General features: G+C 45.2%; 1 protein-coding gene across 2 annotated transcripts in view; it reads left to right on the top strand.

Moving 5' to 3' along the window:
* Positions 1–21331, top strand: part of Jazf1 (JAZF zinc finger 1) — a 303749-nt gene that overhangs the window by 222973 nt on the left and 59445 nt on the right. The gene's annotated exons all lie outside the window — the stretch shown is intronic.

The following is a 21331-nucleotide window of genomic DNA, read 5'->3' on the forward strand; positions in this document are numbered from 1 at the left end:
ATAGTTGGGGTTTCCTCTGATGGGAATTTAGTTTACTATCCGCAAATTTTGCATAATAGGCACATATGCCAAAATACCTATGTACAACCAAAAACCACTAACCTGTAAAAGTATGAGATGTCTATGGGCATATATATGACAATAATCCCCTCACTGCGTAAAACATCAGTTCAGACAGAGGAGGCGGCTCATTGTGTAAGAGCACTTGCTGCAGGAGTGTAAGACCTAAGTTCAGATTCACAGGCCTCAAGAAGAAGCTAAGTGTGGCCAAATATATTTTCTTCCAGCAACCCAAGCATTCCGAAATGAAGCCCTCAGCGCTGGTGAGAAAACGGAGGCAGAGGCAAGGGGGATCTCCCCGCTTTCCTGGCCACCAGCCTATCCCTGAGTTCAGTGAGAGACACAGCCTCAAGGGACGGAGGTGGCGGTGACAGGACACCTGGTGTCCTCCCTGGCCTCAGTATGCACACTGCTCACACACAGGAGGCTTTTCAGGATTTTCAGCTGTATACGTGGGATGTGCTTTGGTAGGAGTTTCTCTCTCACACAGGAGGCTTTTCAGGATTTTCAGCTGTATACGTGGGATGTGCTTTGGTAGGAGGTTCTCTCACACACAGGAGGCTTTTCAGGATTTTCAGCTGTATACGTGGGATGTGCTTTGGTAGGAGGTTCTGTTCTGGTGGGTGTTGAAGTCCTACATTTAACTTCAACTTACCGGATCCAGGTTCTTTAGTCCTGTGGTTTCTGGTCCAAGGGGTTCTGGGTTGAATTGCGCACCTTACTCTCCAAATTTAATCACAGAAAAGCTCGGCCATTTGCCTAAGTTCTTTTTAAGAAAATGTCAAGGATGTTTTTGGAGAATAAATTGGCAACATGCTAGAGTAAGTACATCCAGCCGCCTCAGATGGCAGCAGTAAAGAAGACAGCCCTGCTTTTAATGTGTCTTCTGGCATTTGTCGTTAAGTAGCTTGCCTGCTTTATAGTTAGCCATCACCATGAGCGATGATGCCGTTTCTGTTCTAGGCAAGTCTGAGGTTATGCTCGTTGTTGTGGGAAGTGGGCATCTGTACAGCAGTTTATATAGGTTTGCCCAGAAATGCACCCACTACATTATTGAGTTCATGGAAATGAGAAGCTTTTAATGGCACCCATTCTTTAAGGTACCTTTGGATGACAGCGAATTGAAAGAACATTAACTGCCTTCTTGCCTGCTTCAGTTACAGCATGACATGGCTGTCTAAATACTCACCTGAAAGCACCCCCTTCCTGCCCTCCTGAAGGAAGGTGGTCTGGGCAAATGAACATGTGTGCCTAGGAGCAAATCCTTTTCTCCTAAACTTCTATGAGAGTCTAAAACTGTCTCTATGCTCTTGTTTTAATGAGAAAAATGTCTTTGGCATTTCTGAAATACTTGCCTGACAGACAAGGTCTGCAGTTGGCTGCAGGCCAGTGGGCAGAGTGTGGCCCAAGGCCTATCCCACCACAACAGAGCCTTTCTGAAGAGGTGAGAAAGGCAGTCGGCCATGCCACTGCCTGATCCACCCAGCAAAAAGGAGGCAAAAATAAGTTTCCTGTGCCCATTCGTGACTTGTAAGTGAATTTTGGATGACACGTCTCCCCAAAAGATCCATTTCTTTCTGCTTCTTCCATTGACCGGGGCCGGCCCATCCTGCCAGACATGTTGCTTTTTCTACCTTCCTTGGTCTCCATGCTCACAACTGCTGCAGGGTTTTTCACTGTGTAAACCTAGCCACTAAATCACGTCATTGCGGTATTAATGTCCTTCCCTGTGCTGAGGATATGCAAATATGCCAGGCTTAATCCTCATCACCTGTCCCCTGGTCCGGGGCTGCCAGCAAGCAATGAGGGGGCAGCAGGCAGCAGGCAGAAGTGGAGGAAGGACCATAAACACAGCGGCGCCAAGCCTGGGCTGTGCCGCCATTCCTTAGCAGCCCACATCTGCTGGGAAGCCGCCATTCCTTCCTGGCAGCCTCAGCCTCCCAGTGGGAGATAAGCTGAGCTAGGGACTAGTCTGGCAGCCAGATTCCAGCCTGGATGAATGGTGTGTGGCTGACTTGGGATGGTTGGGATGGGTGTGCTGAGCTGCACCCCAGCCAGCAGCTGCCCTCTTCTAACCGGGGCTGTTGACAAGTCCCGCTGAGAGCCCTTGTTCCTGAATTTAACAAATCTGGAAGCTCAACATGTTCGTTTTGGGTTTTCATTTGGAAGCGTCATTTTATTGGAACCAAAATCTCTGGTCCATCCCCCTGAGGACTGATCTTGTCTATAGCACTGAGTATCCTCTGGCGAAGATGTTGCCAGTCCCCAAGCTCCCAGTAAAACTGCAACCTTGTCCTCAGACCCCAGAGTCTTCGGTCAAGAGAGCCTGTTAAGTGACCACAGCACCATGAAAGGATAGTTTAACACAGACATTTCTTCAGTCTCCTTGTGGACTGCCTAAGAGACCCTAGAAGATGTCTACCCACCTCAGTGAGTTGGAAAAGTATGGGTCTCTTTATGATTCAAGAGGTTTATAAATGACCCTACAGTGTATAACTTCACTAAAAGGGAATACTTGGGCTAATACTCCACCTTGCAAGCAAATGCTTTCAGCTCATTAATGGAGTGCTTTCTCAGTGTGCCTGAGACCTGAAGTTCAATCCCTAGTATTGGAAGGAAAAAAATTAATGTTCTAAACTGTTAAGAAAAACAACTCAGTACCTTTTAATACTTGTGCTGACTTAAAACTATTTTGAAAGACATGTCTTCTGAGAGGTTCTCAGACTAGCTGTGGTGGCACACACCTGGAATCCCAGCAGTATGGAAGGCTTTTAGTTCAAGACTACCTGGGCCATAGCTATAGCAAGACCTGGTATAAGAAAATAAATAAAAAGGTTATTGATTTGCTGAAAAGCAAGCAGACTCTGAGACCCACAGTGTGGCCTTCCTCTGTTTTCTTGTCTCCAGACACTTCCTCATTTTTATCTCTTTAAAACAAGGCTCTTTTGATTTGTGTGCATGTATATAGGTGAGTGTTGTGGCAGACATACGTTGGTGCCTAGGAATCCAGAAGAAGGCTTCAGATCCCCTGGAGCTGGAGTGACAGGCAGTGGTGAGCCCCTGACATGGGCACTGAATTCAGGTCCTCAGCAAGAGCGGTGAATTCTCTTAACCCCAGAGACGTCTCTCCAGCCCTTCCCCCATTTTTAACTTTACAAGTAGCTTTCTTTCAGCAAATGTTTTATATCAATCCCATCTAAAACATTTTAAATCGATATAAAATGCCCTGTAAAAATTCATGCTAAGTTCCCAAAACACTTTAGAAATTCCCTGTGTTTTCCTAAGTTGCCACTTCGTTAGAATGAGAACTCCTCGGCTGAGGAAGTCTCAGGTGCACCCACACAGTTGATTTCTACTTTCTTCTTCTCCCTAACCGGCCTTCCTAAGCCCAGGCACAGTAGGAGTGATCATTTCTGAGTGATCACTCAGAGCTTGTATTCTTTAAGACCTTAGGAACCGTTAGGACATTGACAATGACAAGTCAGTCCCTTAAAGCTCTGCCCTGTGCTTTGAAGACAGAAATTTACATCCTGAACAACCCAACAAAGGAGGTTTTTTCTAAGGCTTTTTTTTGGGGGGGGTAGGGGTAGCGGTAACATTGCCAGCCTGCCCTTAGGAAATATCCTTCCAGTGAGGTCTGACTGTGGGACATAACCATGATATCCCTCTCCTCCACTGCTGCTGAATGAAAAGCCACGCTGGCAAGAGGCTGCCAGGCTTTTGACCTGCAGAGGGCGCTAAAATACCATGTTTTCTGAGCCAATCCTTATTTAAAAAAAAAATCAGAAACTGGTAAAACTGCCAAAGGGGGAAGGGGGAAGCCTGAGGCTTCCTAATGCTTCCAGCAGTCAGACTGCTTGCAGTCTGGTAAACAGGCTAGGAATTGTGGGCATGGCTTTTCCCTGCGCTTTGCACCAAGTGTGAGATCAGATGACTCTGTCCGGACTCATTACTTTCATAGCCTAGAGCTAGTTCACACAGCAGCAGGAGTCCACCAAAAGGCATTTAATTAATGAAATTGAAACTGGTACTTATAACTGCTGATTAGTAGTAGTCAGGGTTTTTTTTTTTTTTAAGTATTTCAAGTAATTTATAAAGCACTTACATAAATAGAAAGCTTTAAATGCTGATATTCCATAAAAAGTAAATAAAAATATTTTTATGCATTAAGACTTAATTAAGTGGCATGATTTCATGTCACAGATTTAAAACAGGGCAGGTGAGACCTGCCAACATTACTACAGCTGCATTTTACATGAGGAAAGTAATTAAAATGGCCGTTTATGTCTTTTTCCACTTACAAGTATTTAGACTGCTCTGTATTGCACCACATATTTTCCCAGCAACCGTATTATGGCAATATATCTTAGCAGGCGATACCTTTGTTGTTGGTGGAAAGGTGAGGGGGACATTTGTCAGATGAGAAAGCTGTCCTGTGCTGAAACTGACAAGGACTTCTTCCTGCGAGAGAGGGCCCTTGTGTCTATTCACATGCGCCTCTTTCCCCCCTTTGAACAAAACTCAATTAATTTTCACAAGAACAGTTTTTCCTTCTATCGTCAGGAAGAAAAACAGCAGAAGGCAGAAGCGTACCTGCCTGGTCACGTGATCCCTGGTTATTTACAATTCCCCCGTGTGCTAACCTTAAATCGAAGGAAGACCTACCCACGTGAGGCCGAGTGGCACTTAGGAATGAGACTAGCGTCCTGACTTCACACATCAGAGCTAAACTGCAGTTCTCTGGATAGAACAAAAACAGATCTATCACTGTGTACTTATTTACTGCTGTTATTTATGTTAACAATCATAGTGAAATTATTACTTGATGAAGTTTTAACGACGTACATAATTTTGTGCCCCAAGAGGCATTCGTTACCAAGTGAGGCTGAAGTCTCAAAATCAAGCCGAGGTCCCAGAACTCTAAAACATACTGAGTGTAATGTACAGTAAGGGCTTGGTGAGTCCCCGGTGGAGGACAGGGGCATTTGCCATTCCTCCAGCTCGACGGAACCTCTTCTTAGGCATTCAGTCACACCTGTGAGTTGTCCCATTGCTTGGATTGTGTGAACAGCAGTTGAGGATTCCGAAGGGCCCACAGTTACATAGGGTGGGGTAGAACAGCCTCCAGAGTCACTTAGCAATCACCTATTAGGAACAAGGAGTGAATTTTCCTCTATGTCTCTTCCTTAATAGCCTTGTAACAGTTGAGCCTATCTCTAGTTGGTCCTGTTTGAATCAGTCAACTAGTGACTATTTATAAGCAACAGCCGATCACCCTGAATCTTCCTTGGTTGTCTAAACCTCCAGGCCCAGCTGTTCCAGCTGTGCCCTCATGATACCTGCACCCTGAGCTTGATCCAACTCCGTGGCCATCACTTTAACTAAAGCCGTCATTGTTTCATGGAGCTTCCTCCTTGCTCTGCTGGTCAGATAGTGATGACAACGTGTGCCACTCACATGCTCACGGCATGATTGGCAGGCTTACTTTTGCACTTACTTTTGGAGAAATTAAATTACTGTTTGTCTTTTAACTCATCACCAACTGGAGAATGAGTGAACTTATGTTCTTTATCCCTCACTGAAGTTCACTTCCTAAAATGTCTGGCTTCCATTCCCATTCATAACTCCCAGATCCAAAATATGTTCAAAAACATGTAATTCTGCAAAATATAATTTTAAAGCCTGCACCAATGAGATAGCCTTCTCCCCTTGGTTAGCATTAAAATTGCTGGCCTGTGTTTACTTATGGAGCAGCTGTCCTGGAGTCAGCTCTGCTGCTTCAAAAGTCCCAGCTCTATATGCCTGAGAAAGAGGAGTCTGAGGCAGAGGGCTGGCCAGATGACTTTACAGGGGCCATGTTTAGACTGTTTGCACTAATGAAACCTGACCCGGCTCAAGCATTCCTTCTCATCAATCTCTGCCATTCCTCACAGTTCCCAGCACAGTACAAACCACCAAATTCCTCTTTAAATCCCACTGGCTGTTTTCTGCTCTGAAGTTATCACCACTCTGCTGCGAGGTTCTACTCCTCAGTTATTTTTGAAAGCTACAGTGAACAGGTTATCTACAGTCAACTCATACAGAAAAAAAGGGGAATTTGCATTGTTGGCAAAACTCACCACAGCTCCTCTCAATGGAATAGCCAGTGTCTGCTGCAAGTCCGTCCTGAGATCCCCACTGACCCGTGCAGCAGTGCACGCTCAGTGTTACTTGGCTGGGTCAGTGACAGAGTCCATGCACTATAGCACACGGGCAGCTCCGTTCCTCAGCCAACATTCTTCATAAGCTGCTGGCTTCCCTCCTTTGCTGATGGTATTGTAGAGATGCTGACCATGTGGCCTCTGCCCTTCAGAAATCTCTTGATCACCTCAGTGAAGTACTGTTAACATGTATAGGAAAATAGAAATGACCAAGTGCTGAATCCTGTGCTCACACACAGAGGGACGTGTCGCTGGAGTGCTGATGAAAATATTACTTGATCCAGAAAGTAAAGAATCACTGGGATTATTATTATTACTTAACTAAAAGTGAAGAAAAAAGCCTAACCTTAGTTCAGATGTGTTGGCCAATATTGCAGTAGCAAATAATCGCTAGGTCTCAGTGACAAGCACTTGGTGACTGCTGTTTATGAGCCTCAGAGCTCATTTGAAGATGTCCCACTCATTACAGCCACTCAAGAACCTTGCCTGTGCCTGGAGGTGGTGGCATATGTCTTTAATCTCAGCACTTGGGAGGCAGAGGCAAGCAGATCTCTATGAGTTCAAGGCCAGGTTGGTCCACAGAGCTAGTTCTAGGACAGCTAAGGTTACACAGAGAAGCCTAGTCTCAAAAACAAACAAACCAAACAAATAAACAAACAACAACAAAACCTTGCCAGTTAGACCCATGTTCTAGGACCCGTCTCAGGAAGAAGCATCGTTAGCATGTACATGTCATTGGCCAAAGCAAGCCATATCCCAAATCTAATCTCAAGGAGAATGAAAATGTGCTGATCTATCCTGTGCCAAGAAAATGGAGAGCAAGAAAGATTGAGAGAGAACATCACAGGCTGTCACCATTGCCTGTGAAGTCTTTAAGAAGAGTAAAATGGTCGGTATCCCATTAATGAAAACAGTTTAGACCCTGGCAATCATGACCAAAAGGCCCTACTGCGTGGGGATCCTAAAACAGTCTTCTCAGATTTCACTACTGCTTAGAAGACACCGTTGGGCTTCCCACCAATGAGTGTCCAGTGTCTTAGTGAAGTGTCTGCAAAGAGCTGGTTTGTTAACCGAATTGTTAGTTTCCGTCCTGAACTCTTCTGTCCCTTGAATTCTGGAGGGCTGTGTGTTCAGGCCACAAATCTTGAATAATCTGAGCTCATTGGTATGCACATCATCCTTTGTCCAACATTCTGCAGGTAATAAATCTGTATTGATGAAGTTATCTGTGGCTAATGTATCCTAACTTTGAAACAAAGTTGCCTCCTTCTCCTTGCTTTGCTTGCCACAAGACTCGGGAGATGTTGTCCTGTGGAGATAGAGTCTCAAACCAGTGCTGGTTAGCCTGTTATAATTGAAGACCCCATTTGGCTATACAAGTTGGGATTTTTTGTTGTTTGTTTGTTTGTTTGTTTGTTTGTTTGTTTGTTTTGGAACCGGCACTCTGGGCCATAGGCTGGTGATGTCATATCTTCATTCTTGAATATGGCATTCTGGGCTGTGTGCTGGCGATCTTTGACCCAGCTCTGAAAGTACCTATTAAATACTTTTCATTGAATTGCACCTTTGTTCTGTAGAAATGCCACATGTCACTCATGTTAGGCCTTGGACAGTCTTCCTATGAAGGTCAAGCAGGAAATCTTGTTGTCACAAATGGCAGTGTCACTTTGGAGCTATTAGCAAACTTAGGGCATTATACAATGTCCCTCTAGTTAAATTAAACTCCAATCTAAAACATCCAAATAAGAAAAGGTTGGGCCATCTCTTGAAATGTCCTCAAACACATATTATTTGAAGCTCTAGAAGTTAGTGATTTCTAGAAATTAATTTTGTGATTGATTGAATAATCAGGGTATACTCTGGTCCTTCCTGTTCTATGAAGAGTATATTGTAGTCTGAGATGGGCCCTAAGTGAGGATAATTGCAGGGGAAAGGCAGCACAGCTCATAGGCAAGTGACTGGGGGCAGCAGTGTGACGCCCAGGCAGTCCACATTATTTGTAGATTGGGCGATTGCAAATTGCCTTCTTGCTAAAAATCTATATGTAACCCCAGAGTCCTGACTGGACACATTCTGCTGTCATTTATCAATACGTGAAGCTGATGGCGTGAGGTCAGAGAGGGTGAGGCTCTGTCCAGACTCTTGGTTCGTCTCTCCTACTGGCAACAAGAGACTTCTCCAGGGCCCATTTGCTGCCACTTTTTTGGTTTTGTTTCTGTTGCTTAGTTTTGCTTTTAAGTTTCAGGCTTTTTGTTGGTTTTTTATTAAAATGGTCCCTAAGCCTAGTCTCAAGTTTTGTCTTGTGTCTGGAAGCATAAGAGAATGATAATATCCCTTAGAGAAAACTCAAGCATTAGGGCAGCTTTCTGCAGATGTGAGTCACTCTGCAGCTGGGTGCACCTCCAGAGAACCAGCAATGTATCCTTAAACAGAGACATACATCAAACAAGTTTAGGAAGCTAGCTCATGCTTGCCTGAGTAGTGTCTCAGCTTCCTTGAACCCAACACCACCCAAGAATCAGCTGTGACCCCATTTACAGGGACAGAGTAAGAATACCTCGCTCTGTTCCCTTCCACCGTTAATAGGAGCTGCTTTTGCCCTTTTGCACTGAACATTGCATCTGAGACATCAGAGCAAACCTTCCTTCGGGTGTAGCATCCTTTCCAGGTTTCACTGCTATGAACTCTTTGCCTGGAGAATTCCAGCTCACTATAGCACTAAGAATTGAGGTGTGTGCTCTCTTCAGTGGCCCTATATGCATGCACATGCATCCATTTTGAATTATTTTAGCAACTTGTGAGGTTCAGGGATACTCTTGTTAGGTCAGAGAGCTCTCAATAAGAGCTGGCCTCTCCATTGGATTCTATTCACTTGAGAGTCACATCTTCTCTTGTAAGAACACAGGTATTTACTAGGTAATATTTCACTGTTATCTTGAATAGTCAATAAATTAGATCCATCCTGTCACAAATTTAATAGCTGCCTTATTAACCAAAATTGAGTATTAATAATAAAGTCAACATATTTACTGCCCCTTTTCAGTGGGATGATTTTCATTATTCATTACTCAATTACTTTTGCAGTAAAAAGAAATGAGTTATGATTTGTTGTGGATGAACACGTTATTAAATTAATGGCTTGTTTCAAATGTTTTAACCTAAATGTAGTAGTTGAAAAGCATCAGTAAAACTTTGTACTTCACCTGTTCCAGACAGTAAACCTGTTCCAATCAAGACATCAAAACGCACTCTATTTTTAATTACTTACAATGATATGTCGTTACATACCTGGAATATGAAAACTTTAAGACATAGTAGTGATCAAGTCATGCAACAACCTCAGTGAGTGATACAGTAACCCATAAGAGATCTATTGCTACCCATGAGCAGTGACAGGTTCTCTGTTTAATGACCCATGCTGAAGCCAGGCTGAGCTAAGCCAGAAGAAGATACTTGTTAACCAAAGCAGGGTGAGTTTCGAGAATTATAGTTATCATAGTAAATAGAATGGGGAGCGTTCATGGGCGGCTTTGGAATGTAGCATTATAAAGAATTCCTACCTTCAGCAAGGCGAGACGCTGGATGTCCTCCCCTGTTTCTTTTATAATTTCTCAATAAAATCCAAATGAAATCTGTTGTTACCAGTAATGAATGACAGTTTAATTAAAAAAAAAAGGAGTCTGGCAGATGGCAATTATTTTTTAATAGGGCCTATGTGAAGGAGTTGGCCTCGTAGTAAACCCGTAGCCACGATTTGTAGCTAAAATGGCTATCGGTCACCATCTTCTGCGTTACAGAGGTTCTATGCTTGCACCAGTTAAAATTCTTCACATAAGCTGTGTTCTGGTTATGAATCAAACAAACAAATGAGTTGTATTAGCATGCTGGCCAGGGGTTCCGCAGGATAGAGGTTTGTGTGTCTTCAGGGCCCTTAGTATGTAAGAAAGTGGGGCCTGACCTGCAGTCAGGAGTAAACAAACTGGCATGGTAGGAAAGAACCCTGTGGGCAGTGGACGTTAATTCTCTTCTGTCTTTTTGAGAAGAAGGGGACAAGGAAAAATGACAACGTAGTGCTGGCCACAGCCCTCCTGGATAGGTGAACTGATATTTTCCAATTTTAGAAAGCCATGAGGACTACTTAGGGGTGACAGGCACCCAGAGTCTGCAGTGCCCAGTACTCAGTGTGTCCCCCTGGTCCAGCCTTCGTCATCCTGTGTTTTAAGCCTCGTCTTATTTATAACACACGTCTGGTCGTGTGCTGGAGGACCTCGCGTCCCTTCCTCAGGCTCCCGTGACAAGCTGCCGGCAGGACTGGGAGCAGAGGCCCTCCTGACTTAGCCCCCCATCCCTCAGGCCACTGACAGCAGCAAACCCTCTGTGAACACTGTTCCACTGCCCCGTGCACGGTGGCATCCCGGGAGCTGCTCAAAGTACAAGTGGCAGCTTCTTGCGTGTATTCAGAACTTTACAATTTACAAATATTTTTGAGAACTTTTCCATTTTTGGAGGGTGGAGGGTAGAGAGCGAGACAGCGTCTCAGGTGGCCCAGGGTGACACTGAGCTCAAACCCCCTGTGTAGCCAAGGGTGACCTTGAACTGACTTTCCTGTCTGCATTTTGCATGAGCTAAGATTACAGGTATGTGTTGCCACACAGAGCATATGAAGGGCCTGCAGTCCTGGCCCCTGTGGCTTCAGCCTGCCCCCACCTTTATGTTCTGTCCCCAACCCTCCTTTGTCTTCTTTTCCCATTCCCCTCAGCACCCATTCTGCCTTCTTGTATCCCAGAGAGTCACCTCACGCTCTTCCTTACTGATGGAAATAAATGAATGCAGAACCCTTCTCTCTCCCACTTCACAGCTAAAATGGAAGCTGAGAGAGGCTAACCCTAACACAGGCAGGGCTGGGTGGGTACAGGGTCCCTCTCCCTGCCACCTCACTGAGAAGGAATATGAGATAGTATCCTTCAGTCAGAGGGAGAGGATCACAGGTCAGAAAGGAAATGTCCTAGTAATAAAGCATCTAGAAGGTTCCACCAGTGGGCTGGCGATCTCTGAAGATTCGGATCAGGCAGGAGGTGGAGGGGCGATGGGATTTGAGCTGTGCTCTGACAAAGATGACAGACAAGCTTACTGCCCTGCAGGTGGCCAAACCTAGCAAGGTCCTTTCACCTGTTGGACTCTTCTCATTCAGAGCCAAGATAAGCCAGACCTTTGGAAAGACCTCATTGGCTTACTGACCTACTTGTCTAGAAAGTAAGGCCTTTTCGGGTATCATAGAGTTTTCCTTTTCTTAATGAATTGCATGGTTAGAAAAGTTAAAAAAAAAAAAAAGTAATAATGTGTACTGTAATGACCTCCCTCCGCCCCGTTAGGCCTGATGAGGAAGCTGACTCCACAGCCTCAGGAGGGGAGTTAACTCCTTCAAAGTCACCGGGTTCCTTTTAGTGAATTACCCACTAAATGGCTCCCCAGTATCCTCAAAGATGTAATGTCTCTTCACAAATTCCTCATGTTCTCCCAGGGAGTGATGCAGACTTGAACAAAGTCTGGTTAATTGCGTGAACGAGGCCAGGATCGGCTGTGCAATTTAGCAGCAGTGGCTGGAAATGCCGCCCATGCCAGTCACAATCCAGGCTGGGGCAGTGGGGGCTCCCCTGTTCCCTCCCTGAGCTCTCCCAGTTTAATAGACAAGCCTGGCATTTTGTCTGACTGCTTCCAGCATTCCATGAAGAGGCATAAATTCCTCTGCTAAATCCTTCATTGTGTCCTTAGGGCCACAGGAGGCGTGGATAGCCACCAAACTCCTGTTGTCCATTACAGAGGTAAAAAAAAAAAAAAAGCTGGATCTCTTAGCTGGCTTTTCAAGTTTGTTTGCTTGTTTGTTGTGACCTCCACCCTGATCTCAATCCCTTGATGGCACCTTTGTCATAATTCCTGTCCTGGTTTCAGTTCCAGCTACTGTGATAAAATACCCAGCAAAGCAACTTAGAAGACAAAGGGTTCTTTTCAGCTCACAGGCCCAGGTTGCTCACTGCAGGGAGGTCGAGGCAGGAGCTGGAAGTATCTAGTCATGTCTGCAGTCAAGGGCAGAGAGAGAGTGAAGGGATGCCTGCACTCAGCTCAGTAGGGCCTCCATTCTTACACATTTCAGGATCCAGAGCCCAGGGAATGGGGCCACCTACAGTGGGTAGCTGTTCCCACCTCAACACGCTTTAGACAGTCCCCACAGGCACACCTCTAGACAGTCTCACTGAGACCTTCTTCCTAGGTGACTCTAGTTTGCATCACACTGACAGTTGAAACTCATCATTCCTTACATAACAACCGTTCAGTGTTGGTGTAGATGGAGGAAGTCCTCTCCAGGCCCCACGCCACGCTGAGGAGCTATTGGCAGTTGGCCACTGCTGGAGGAGGGAGAAGCCTTCTTTGAGGACATCTCCACTAGTAGGTTTCCCATGCTCTAGCATGACTCCACACCCATGCACAGCACACACACACACACACACACACACACACACACACCGGAGCTGGGGGGAGGACTTGCTGTAGGGATGTAGCAGGCACTGAAGGAAGGAGAACTCGAGGTCATGTTTCATTGTACACATACAGAAATTCTCAAGGATGTAGAAAACTTGAATAAATAACCAAGAAACACACTCTATAAGAAGCTAAGGGCCAGACAATGTAAAGCACATCTTTGGTGCCTTTAAAATAAACGCATAACACACCACAGTTTCTCTCCGCATCATCTATAGCCACTGACAAATAGGTGCTGGTTTCGTTTTGAAACCAGAGCTAGTTTTAAAGCTCCTTTCATCCACACAGTACAGAGGACCCAGGAAACTGGCCTGGGATTTTCCTTATTCTCTCCCAGGGTAAACAAGAGTCTGATCTCAAGTTTTACAAGATTAAGGTCAAAGGCACGCACAGAGTTTTCACTCTGACAAGGAAGATAAGCAGAGGATCGACTTACTCGATAAATAAGAAATCCAGGGTCAGATAACTTCGTATACAATTCCCAGGGCTGGTTGGGAGGTATGAGTGAGAATCTGACTACATTTGTATTCCTGTTCCCAGAACCTGTGTGTGTGCATTCGTGCATGCGTGCATGTGTATGAATGTGTGAGTGTGTGTGTGTGTGTGTGTGTGTGTGTGTGTGTGTACTGGAGGCATGCATGTGTACCTGTGAGCACACTCACTTGTATATGCACATGTGGAGGCCAGAGGTCGGTGTCAGGTGTCTTCCTCTGTCTCTCTTAACATTATTCTTGGGACAGTGTCTCTCACTGAGCCTGAGGGTGGCATTTCAGCTGGGCCACCTGACCAGCAACTGGATCTGTCTGTTTTCCCCCTACCGAACGGCCCCACACCCAGTTTTCCATGGGTGCCGAGGAACTGAATTCCTGTCCTCAGTGCTTGAACAGTAAGTGTGTTATCCAGTGAAACTTCTCCTCAGCCCCAGAGTTCCTCTCTCTTACACAGTCTGTGGGCAACTTGAAATTAGCTTTCAGCTACTTCTTGTTACACTAAGCCTCAAGCACTGAGCCCATGCTGACATTTTCCCATATCCCACGTACTTCAGCCAGGCTGGAAGACAGACATGCCTGCTGAGTTTGTTTCCCTTTGTTCTTGCTTGCTGCTCTTGGGGTTGTGAGCCAGTGCCCCGTAAGCCTGGCTAGCCTTACATCCTCTTACGCCATCCTCCCAAATGATGAGACCACAGACGATGCCACCATTCCCAGCTCCAGCCATGAACGAAAACACATTTTTGTGCAAAACAGCTAAACAAACAAATGAATAAATCATGTCATTTCATTACAAAAGTAATCTTTGGGGGTTAGGGACATAGATTTGTGGGTAAGAGTACTCGATCTGAAAGCACAAGGACCTGAGTTCAAATCCCAGCACCCATTTAAAAGAAAACAGTGCGGCTGCGCGTGCCAGTGACGCCGACAGAGGAGGAAAGGCAGAGGCTGCACAGCAAGTGAGACAGGTCCAGTTAAAGACCTGTGTAAGGAGCCTAGGAGAACCTGGCAGTCACTCTGCCCTCCATGTGAGCACAGATGTGTGCTGTTGAACACGTGAGCACTGTTGAACGTGCACCATACACATACACAACACACACACAGGAAAAAGGTGTTTTTTATTTTTATATTTATGCCCCAAGTAGTCGACAAAAGCATGGCAAATAAAAGGTGAGTTAAGCCTTTAAAAAATGTTAAAAGTATCTCTAAAATAATTTGGAGAGCTCTCATTCCTCTGAAGTAACAAGGGTATTCCCTAAAACATAGCCCTCCCTGGCCTGTCCATGCTAGCCCTCCATGTTTCCTCCTCTAGCGTCTGACTGCTCGCCCGTTGTTCACGCCTTTAGAGTCTTACCACCACTTCAGTCTCAGCACTTCCAAACAAAATTCTAAGCAGCAAAAACAGTACAGTGGAAGGAGCATCTTGTGCCAGGAAGAGATCTCTGTTTCAGTGGTCTCCACACAAGTCCAGCTGCCCACTGTGGCTGTGGAAATTTAAGCTGACCTTTAGGAGAGAGCTTGCCAAGCATGCAAGAGCCATGGGGTTGATCCCCAGCAGTGCCACATAAACTAGGCATGGTGGCATTTTCTTATATCCTCAGATGGGAAGTGGGAGCAGGAGGATGAGAAATTCTGGCCATCCTCATCTACATACGGATGGTGTGATTGAGATCTGTCTTACGACGTGAAACCCTGTCTCGGGGAACAAACACCTATCATAGAATGTTCTCAAAATCTAGATCTGGGGCTGGAGAGCTAGACTTAGTGTTAAGAGCACTTGCCAAGCTAGCATAGGACCCAAGTTCAGTTCCCAGCAGCCAGCCTGGTGAGTCTCAACCCCCTGCAGCTCAGCGTCTCCTTGGGCGTGCATGCAGTCATGTTAAATTCCAGATCCTCTCTTCTTTCTGAATTATGAACATTTATGACTCAGTCTGGCCGTGTGAAGGATGAATCAGCTTGCACGTTGTAGGGACTGTATAAGAAAAGGGTAGATTTCAACTGTTGCCTTTGGGATTGACTTACTAGGAACGTTCTGAGCTAGCCTCTGTAGCAGGATCAATGTAAGAATGCTTTTCAAGTTTGGTGGGTTCCTCAGAATTATTTTAGTTATTTTGTCTTGTTTCCCAAGCCTTGACAAGAGTGAGGAAATCCCCCTGGAGGCTAGCCTTACTGGGAATACTGAAAGATGCCCTCCTTGAAAATCATCCACGACTTCCGTAGACATTCAGAGACTGATTAGAGCAAGCAGATTGTTTTCCTTGGGAAAACAGGATGGAGAGGCTCCCGGTCACCAGACATGGCCTGCATGTTGTGTGCCAACGTATCCGGGAGCTCGGGTCACTCCATAGGAAGTCCTGGGGCTGGCTCATTCCTGCACCAAACCAGCAATGGGTCTTTAAAGGAGGTGGCATGCTTTTAAATTCTGGCCGCTATCCATTAAAGCTTTAATTAGCACTAATTAGGAATCTGGGGTAATCAGCTTGGCCTGAAATGGAGGCCTGTGTACGCTGGGAAGAAAGGCTTTGCTAAATAAACCAGCGGGATGAACAGTATTATGGGGCACATGCTTTTCTGGGGAGCAGCCAATGGTAAGGATTAGTGCTTGCCCTGGGCATGCAAATGAGGGCTGCTGGCTACAACAGCAGAAGAGCTGGAGGCCCCACCACACAACACTTCATTAACAGTTAAGTACAGTGACATTTTTTAAAGTTTAAATACCCTGCTCTTTTTCTTCCAAATAACCTATAAATTCCCTCATTTATGGAGCCCGCGTATGGGGTGAAGCATGCAGGTTAAGGTGGCTAGGGGATCTTGTGAAATACAAACTCATTTCAAAGGATTACTAAATCGTGGCTTTGGGACATTCCTTTTTGCTCCTCAGTTTATAGAACAGCAAAAGTCCCGGCACACAGTGCAGAGTAGCCTCACGTCTGCACTGCTGCAGAGCCTCCCTTCCTGAAAGAGCTGGGTCAGACCTTCCAGATTCGTGAGTCCTCGGTTTAACACAGCGGTGTATCCACCGAGCAGAGCTCGCACTTGGAAAGCACTGCAGTCTTCTTAACCACCGTATGTCCCCGCAGTCATGTGACAAAGCATCCTACCAGATTTCAGAGGCCGAATCGAAACTTTCTTCTCCCTTGGTTCAGTTTCCCCTTCTATTAGTAATCCCTTTGTAGTTTTAAAGCACTATGTGAACACAAGATAAAAATATATGTGACTGCAATAATCACTATAAAAAGCGAGAAGAAAGTCAGTGAAAAAGACAGCAGATGTCCAGACTCATCACACTAGTGTTTTGTGCATTTTTTAAAAGATTTGTTTATTTTTATATATGAGTACGTTGTCACTGTCTTCAGACACACCAGAAGAGGACATTGGATCCCATTATAGGTGGTTGTGAGCCACCATGTGGTTGCCGGGAATTGAACTCATGACCTCTGGAGGAGTAGTTAGTGCTCTTAACTGCTGAGCCATCTCTCTAGCCCGTGTTTTGTACATTTTTAAAACTTACCATATTAAAATGTTTAAACTGTTACAATTAACAACATCCTTGCACTCTCCACACCCAACACACATGGGCAGTCTATGCCAAGCATTTCTGCACTCACAAGCTCCCCATCAGCAAGAGGAAGAGACAAGAACAGTCACAGATCTTCAATTTTTTTTTCTTAAGATTATTCATGTGTGTGCTTTTTCTGAATAACTGAATAAACACAGTCATAAGGGGCCAGCCTCCTCGAAAATGGAGCAGTAAGGCAAAGAACATATTAGTAAACACCTGAAAGATCTAATTGGCTCTTATTAGCAATTTTGGGGTGTCATGGCAACTCATTCTGCAGACCACAGTTGTTTTGGTGGGATGAGGAAGTTGAGTGTGGGCAGAAAAGAGCTTCACAGGGCAAAGGGGACTTAAGAGCAGATTGGTGCAAAGTTACTTCCCTCCCAGGGTTGAGCAGAGGCACTCCCTCATAAAGAGCTTCAAGGAAAACCATTTTTAATTGGTTGGTAAGTCTCCTATTTTATGAAAAACTGACTGGTTAAAGGTTCAGTTGGATTAGTGTCACCGAGCAGGAGCAACTGCACTCTGAGTTGTTCTGGTCTGCTAAAGCCTAATGCAGGAGCTCAGCCCAAACCAACGGCCGCCCAGGAATATGATTTAATACTCTTTAGAGCAATTAAACTGAACTCTTTCAATAAAAATGGGAAAAATCCCTTGGAAAAATATCAGCGCCCAAGGCCTGTGAAACTTGAAATCTGTAACTCTCAGCTGCCCATGTGTGTACACTATATGAATGGATAGCCCATTGTGTGGAGTCTACTTTGCCCCCAAAATAGTTTCAATGCCTAAGTAGATAAATCACTTTAAGAAAACATCCCATTGCATCTGGAGAGATGGTGCAAAGAGTAAGAGAGCTTGCTGTACTTCTAGAGGACCTGAGTTCAATTCCTACCACCCACATCTGGCGACTCACAACATCTTATAACTATAGCTCCCAGGGATCCAACATCCACTTCTAGGCTTTGTGGATATGCACATAGACAGCATTCACTCATACAGATACACATGCACACATAAATAACATCTTAAGAAAACATACACTGTTACTTCCACAATACTTCTAAAGAGTTCACTGATTATAGCCCTATGTAAGTCAACACATGTCCACAAAAATCAATTCTGCTGAGCAGTTAGCCATGGGATGTCAGGTTGTGTTGGTCCTCCCTTTCCTGTTAGAGCAGTCATTCTCATCTTTTTAATGCCATGACCCTTTGATACAGTTTGTCATGTTGTGGTGACCCCAACCATAAAATTATTGCTGCTTGAGTAACTGTATGAAGTTGCTACTTCGTAACTGTAATTTGCTACTGTTATTAGTCATAATATAAACATCTGATATGCAGGATATCTGATATAGGACCACTGTGAAAGAGTCATTTGATGTCCCTAAGGGGTCACCACCAACAGCTTGAGAACTGCTGTGTTAGATGGAAACCGTACTTGACGAGTCCTGAGATGAGAGAGAGCTGAAAGGGGATTGCAGAAAAGAGTTACAGCACGAAGGTTTTGGCCAGGGCCACCATGAGCAGAACAACTTGAGTGTCTGTGCTTCTTCTGAGGGAGGTTTGGAGTATTCATATGATAGACACCTGTTAAAGAGAAGAAACTGTCAGTGCGCGTTACCTTTTCCGCACAACTCACAATACACCTAGAGCTGTGCTCCAGCTCCCTCTAGCAGAGATCTGACTGTGGTAGCAACTTTCAGTGAAGTGCAGTGAGATTGTGGCAGATTGGTCGTAGTCTTGGTGGCTACTACCCTTAACCAGTTTGCTTCCTTTCATGCCTCTGTTCCAGCCAGGTCCTGAGCCCCTGTTTCAGTCATACACTCACGGACAGATGCTATCTAGTCTGCTGTGTGTCCCTGCTTACGTGTGTGGCAGCTCTGGTTTGGAGCATATTCATCTTTTTCCCTCAGCTATTGAGTCAGCCCTCTTAGGTAATGTATAGGCCAATTATCCTAGGCTGAGATCAGTAGAACTGTCAGTGGAAAGGGGATGCCTTTTTTAGCTCTGTGCTATCAACATTGGCTTTGGGGACTACCAAGGTGGAGAACTGGGGAAAATCAGAAAAGAGAAGAGCACAGATAACGATGCTGTGGTCCGTCAGTCACACACCTCGAGCAGAGCTCATGGTGACTGGCACCAAGTGATCACACTACATAAACAAGTCCATGGGAGACCTTATACTGAGGACTCTCCACTGTCTCTTCTGTCTCCCCCTCTCCTTTCTCCACACAGCATTCCACCAGCCTCAGAGACACCACTGAGCACCTACTTCGGGGACTGGTAACTAAGGTTGAGCAGGCCATCCTACCTTGTCAGCAGAGCAGAGGCACTCACAGAGCACTTGTGTAATGGAAAGTAAAGGAAATGGGAGCCTGCTAACTGCAAGTGTAGCTACGTCCCACAGCCCTTCTCTGGACTGTGTGTGTGGCTGGCCCACCAGATAGCTGTTAAACTTAAAAGTACTTGCTTTTAATTCAGGTGAAGGCCAGGGAAAACCAATATCCATGGATATGCCACACACAGAGACTCTGGATCGGAATTCCTACGTGGGTCAAGTACTTCCCCTTCTAAGGTGATGGCAATAGCTTCCATGAGATCGTAGGATCATGTCTGGTTTGTCATAAGGGACCCAAGGCCAGGAAGAGTAAATGGTTTTCCAAAGCTCAGAAGACCAAGCAAATCAAATTAGGGCTATGCCTCCAGACTCTCAGTTTTTCAGTGAGTAGGCAGTGTTGCATGCATAAAAACTGCAGCCAAAACTCCAAGAGATCCTAAAGCCAATTTATTTTCTCCCATTTTTAGATTTCTTCCAACCAGGTGTTAATGGTACATGCCCAGTAACACTTGGGACTTGGGATCCCAACACTTGGGAGGCAGAGGCAGGAGGATTTCTGATTTAGAGGCCAACCTGGTCTACAGAGAGAGTTCCAGGACAGCCAGGGCCACACAAAGGAGCCTTGTCTTGAAGAAGCCAAAAAATAAAAATAAAAGAAACTTCCAGTTTTTGGAGAGAATTATACCCCATCTCATTAGCAGTATTATGCTAATTTAATTTGCTTTCAGAGAAGGCGAAACAGGAAAACTGGGAGAGCCATTTGTAGTTTCAGACCACAGAATCTCATAAACAGAAGCTCTCTGTTTTCTCCATTTGTTTTTACATGGATGTGAAGTTAACAATGAAACCCATGTGTAGGGAACAGTCCTTCCTGCCCCCTGATCAGAGAGAGCTGGAGGGAGGGGAGGATGGCAGGGAGTCTCCAGGTCAGCCGCAAGCCCAGGGCTGCGCAGGAGCCCTTGTTATTTTTTATTTTTACTGTCAACAATGAAAAGGACCACGGTTTAATTTAGTTGGGGCTAAAGAGTAGTTGTTTCATGACAGTGTGTGCCGACCTGTGACTTGTAAGGAAGTTGCTGGACCCTGAGTGAGCCAGGACTTTGACGGTGGTGAAGCTGACCGTATACTCCACAGGGCTGAAGAAAATCCCCACATTTGTTGAGAAAATGCAAAGACATGGTGGCTGAGGGAGGTGTCCTGCTCAAGACACCCGTTGTCTAACGCTGATGAATGGCTTTCATTGAAGTGATTAAGTCCAGGGTGAGGTACTGCTGTATTAAAAGTTAAGAGAAACGGGAAACAGGAAGGGAGGGGAGGTCGTAGTTCCCAAGTACTGCCCACAGAGTGGCCTATGGCCTCTGGATAGTGCTACCTAGAAGGTCGTGTACACAGGCCTGTAGCCTGTGTTGCCTGGGACCACATAGCCAGGGATCAGGGTCATCCCATACTGTGTCTGCCTCCTGAGCTGCTCGCTCACTCTTCTCCCAATGCCTGGAAGAAGCGGCTGGCTCTGGGTCTGCATGTGTTTGTCATCTATCCTTTCAGCCAGTACACAACAGTTAGTCCCACCCAAATGGAAGCGTTCCCTTTGTTCAACCTGAAGCAACTGAAAAGCTTTAAAGATTTAATTTTTTTATTTATTATGTGTATGGGGGGGTAGACGGTGTGCACCTGTGAGTTCAGGTGCTTATCAAAGTAGCCTGGACGTTGTGAACTGCCCAGTGTGGGGTGCTGGGAGTCGAATACTGGTGCTCCGCAAGAGGAATACATGCCCTTAGCTGCTCAGCCATCTCTCCAGGCCAAAACTGAATTTTTAACAATGATAGACAGTTAAATTGGATATATTTAGTAAGCAGGTATTTATTATACTTTTTATCGGTAAAGTAATTGTCAGTAATATATTGTTATAAATTATGTTACATAATTTATTATATAATTATTGAATAATCAAAAGAAATTTTATATTATACCTTCTCTACATCAGAAAGTACATTTTTCTATATTCTGTTGTTATAGTGCCTGAATAAAGAAAAACAAGAAGGAATTATGTAAAACAAAAGATTATTTCCGAGGTTAGAAAGCTAGCTCAGTGGTATGAGGCTGGCATGAAATATGTGAGCCCTGGATTTGTTTCTCAGTACCGGGGG

Source organism: Grammomys surdaster, unplaced genomic scaffold (assembly GCF_004785775.1).
Source record: "Grammomys surdaster isolate TR1022 unplaced genomic scaffold, NIH_TR_1.0 126197, whole genome shotgun sequence".
In the NCBI taxonomy this organism is placed as follows: Eukaryota; Metazoa; Chordata; class Mammalia; order Rodentia; family Muridae; genus Grammomys; species Grammomys surdaster.